Source organism: Arachis hypogaea, chromosome 11 (genome assembly GCF_003086295.3).
Source record: "Arachis hypogaea cultivar Tifrunner chromosome 11, arahy.Tifrunner.gnm2.J5K5, whole genome shotgun sequence".
Lineage (NCBI taxonomy): Eukaryota > Viridiplantae > Streptophyta > Magnoliopsida > Fabales > Fabaceae > Arachis > Arachis hypogaea.
The window spans coordinates 109,207,009-109,211,278 of NC_092046.1; the positions used below are offsets into that span (position 1 = coordinate 109,207,009).

Genomic DNA, 4,270 nt, shown 5'->3' on the forward strand with positions numbered 1-4,270 from the left:
GTACCCACTTGAAGCTTGTATTGGGTGGTAATGGCCTTGGGGAAGGTGTTTCTGGTGGTTCTGTAAGTTCTGCTCCCTGGTAATCTTCTGTGAATTCCTCCACTTCTTTGCAAGGGTCTTCAAACGCATCATCACCCTGGTCAAAGTCTTCTATGTCTTCCTCATCACTCGAATCATAGATTGGAGGTTGAGAGAAATCTACCTCCGCATCATCTTCGTATTCACTCGGGGAAGATACTTCGATCTCAGAGAATTCACTTGTGGATGCAAGTTCATCACTAAGAAAACTTGACTTGTGACTATCATCATCAAGAGAATTTGCTTCTTAGATTATTCCGTCTGATTCTTCATAAACGATTTGCCTTGGGGATTGTGCGCTATCCTCCTTTGCATTAACTGTAATGTCCTTGACGGATTTCTCTTCAGCTCTGGATTCCCATGGAGGTTCAGCATCTCCTAGATCTTCAACCAACTCTTCTTCTTGTACAATGACATCTTCTTCTACTTGTTCTAGTATGAATTCATGCTCTGTCTTGTCCACTGGAGTTTCTAGTGTCTCCTTCATGCTACGCTCTTCATTAGATTGTCCACATGGGGCTGTGGTTGGTCCTTGAATGTTCGCGCGTCTAGAAGCTAATTGAATTACTGCTTGCTCCAGTTGTCGAATGGTTGTTTGAAGTTTATTTACTATTGCCTTGAGGCAAACCTCTAATTCTCGGGGTGATGGATTTGGACATGAAACATAGGGAAGTGGTGGTGCTTGGGGGTGATTGGATTGGAACTGGGGTAGAAAAGGATCATACGGTGGCGAATGGTGAAGAGAAGCTTGTGAGTATGGTGGTTCGAGGTTATGTTGAGAGGATGGTCTATAGGCACGGGGTGGGGCTTGTTGGTAGTCACAAGGTTGTCCACCATATCTTTCAGCTGGGCATGCATTGTAGAATGGTCGTTGTCCGTGATATCTTGGAGGGTATTGACGCCTAAAGGGTTGATTAGATCCTCTTGGCTCCATCCATCCTTGATTGGTTTGACCTTGATGCATATTCCTGCTGTAACTTCTATTTCCTTCAACAAAGTTAGAGCCAAACTCAAAACGAGAGGGGTGAGAATTCATGGTAGCAAATAAAAATAAAAAGGAAAAAACAGAAATAAATAAACAAGCAAAAGAAAAATATTTACAATAACCAATAATAAGGCACACGTTAGCAGTTCCCCGGCAACGGTGCCATTTTGAAAGAACTGAAGATTGATGGTTTAGAAGTTATGGTAAATACTCGTTGCAAGTATAGTTACTAAACCAAGCAATCAACCTTTCTTACAAACGTTTTGGTTGTCACAAGTAACAAACTCCTTAATAAATTGATAACCGAAGTATTCAAACCTCGGGTCGTCTTCTCAAGGAACTGCAGGGAAGTATGTTCTTATTATTGGTTTTGGAGATTGTAGAATTTGGGGTTTCAAGAATGAGGAACGAGTAATTTAATGACAAGTAAATTAAATGGCAATTAAAATAAATAAATAACTGTAAAGCAAATTTTTGGCAAGGTATGAGAAATTGGAGGTCCTATCCTAGCTATCCTTATCAATGATGATGATGGTTGAATCTTAATTCCACTTTGTTAACCTTTACTAAGATAAAGGAATGTCAAGGGATTAATTGGGTTGATCTTCGAATCCTATTTATTTCCTAAGAATAGATTGGGATTATGGAAGTTCAATTCAATTAACAAAGATAACAATTATCAATCACGTTTGAGTTTGATAACTCCTGAGTTACTGATTTCTTAACCAAGACCAAAAGGAGAAAAATAAATCTACTTGGAATAAAAATGTCTTCAGAGTAAAAGAAACAACAGCATAATTATGAGAAATCAATATTAAACTGAAATACCTCAAATAACATTAATAAAAGAGTAATCTGTAACATGAAAGGATTCATAAAGTAGCTTGCAAAGGTAAATAAAAGGAATATTGAACCTGATCAAAAGCGATAATCCTGAAAGTGAATAAAAATCCTAAATCTAAATCATAATCCTAAAGAGAGAGGAGAGAACCTCTCTCAAAACTAAATCTAAATCATGGAAAGTAAAAATTGGCGAGCTCTCCTATGAATGGATGCATTTCCCCACTTTATAGCATCTAATCTGTGTGTTCTGGGTTGAAAACTGGGTCAAAAGCAGCCTAGAAATCGCTGGAGAAGAATTCAAACACGCTGATTTCCGTCACCGCGACGCGGCCGCACGGAGGACGCAGTCGCGTCGCCAAGCGTCAGGGAAACTATTGCATATTATATATCAAATCGAAGCCCCGGACGTTAGCTTTCCAACGCAACTAAAACCGCATCATTTGGACCTCTGTAGCTCAAGTTATAGTCGTTTGAGTGCGAAGAGGTCAGGCTGGACAGCTTAGCAATTTCTCCAACTTCTTGTATTCCTTCCACTTTTGCATGCTTCCTTTCTATCCTCTGAGCCATTCCTGCCCTGTAATCTCTGAAATCACTTAACGCACATATCAAGGCATCTAATGGTAATAAGAGAGGATTTAAACATAGGGAACTTAAGGCCAAAGAAGCATGTTTTCAATCAAAGCACATAACTAGGAAGGCAAAATGTAAAACCATGCAAATAGTATGAATAACTGGGTAAAGAGTTAATAAAAACCACTCAATTGAGCACAAGATAAACCATAAAATAGTGGTTTATCACTCAGATTCTTTTGGTTCCTCAAAGGAAAACTTCTTTATGTATAGAGGACGTCCTAGGAGACTTTTCTCACTGGGTCTCACGTCCTCCTCACTCTCTCCAGGTTCGGCCATGTTGGTCATGGTTATGTCCTTGCACTCTCTCTTGGGATTTTCTTTTGTATTGTTTGGGAGAGTACTGGGAGGAGTTTTAGTAATCTTCTTACTCAGCTGACCCACCTGTACCTCCAAATTTCTAATGGAGGACCTTGTTTCATTCATGAAACTTAGTGTGATCTTGGATAGATCAGAGACTATGGTTGCCAGGCCAGAATGGCTCTGTTCAGAATTCTCTGTCTGTTGTTGAGAAGATGATGGAAAAGGCTTGCTATTGCTAAACCTATTTCTTTCACCATTATTATTGAAGCCTTGTTGAGGCTTCTGTTGGTCCTTCCATGAGAAATTTGGATGATTTCTCCATGAAGGATTATAGGTGTTTCCATAGGGTTCTCCCATGTAATTCACCTTTGCCATTGCAGGGTTCTCAGGATCATATGCTTCTTCTTCAGAAGATGCTTCTTTAGTACTGTTGGATGCAGCTTGCAATCCATTCAGACTCTGAGAAATCATATTAACTTGCTGAGTCAATATTTTGTTCTAAGCCAATATGGCATTCAGAGTATCAATTTCAAGAACTCCCTTCTTCTGAGGCGTCCCATTGTTCATAGGACTCCTCTCAGAGGTGTACATGAACTGGTTATTTGCAACCATTTCAATGAGTTCCTGAGCTTCTTCAGGGGTTTTCAGATGAAGAGATCCTCCTGCAGAATGGTCCAATGACATTTTTGACAACTCAGACAGACCATCATAGAATATACATATGATGTTCCATTCTGGAAGCATGTCAGTAGGACACCTTTTGATCAATTGCTTATATCTTTCCCAAGCTTCATAGAGGGACTCACCTTCCTTCTGTCTGAAGGTTTAGATTTCCACTCTAAGCTTGCTCATCTTTTGAGGTGGAAAGAATTTGGCCAGGAAAGCACTGACCAACTTTTCCCTAGAGTTCAGGCTTTCCTTAGGTTATGAATCCAACCATGTTCTAACTCTGTCTCTTACAGCAAAAGGGAAAAGCATAAGCCTGTAGACCTCGGGATCAACTCCATTGGTCTTGACAGTGTCACAGGCTTATGCTTGACAGTAAGAAGCATCAGACTGGCGTTTAACACCAGAAAGAAGCATCAAGCTGGTGTTTAACACCAGAAACAGGCACCAGTCTGGCGTTTAATGCCAGAAACAGGCAGCAGTCTGGCGTTAAACGCCAAGATTACACTCTAAGGGCGTTTACACGCCTCAATGGAGCAGGGATGCTAAGTCCTTAACCCCTTAGGATCTGTGGACCCCACAGGATCCCCACCTACCCCACCTCTTCTTCTCTCTTCTTCACACCTTTTCATAACACTCTTCCCCAAATACCCTTCACCAATCACCTCCATATCTCTTCTCAAATACCCTTCACCAATCACCTCATTCACTCTTCCCCAAAACCCCATCTACCTTCAAATTCAAAACCCTATTTCCCCCCCAAAC

At 40.6% G+C, this 4,270-nt stretch overlaps 1 non-coding gene across 1 annotated transcript; it reads left to right on the plus strand.

Annotated features, from left to right (window-relative positions):
- The first annotated feature begins 3,577 nt into the window (after positions 1 to 3,577).
- Positions 3,578 to 3,685, plus strand: LOC112726065 (small nucleolar RNA R71). The gene has a single exon (XR_003165134.1). It is a non-coding gene; the product is annotated as a small nucleolar RNA R71 (small nucleolar RNA).
- Positions 3,686 to 4,270: the final 585 nt, after the last annotated feature.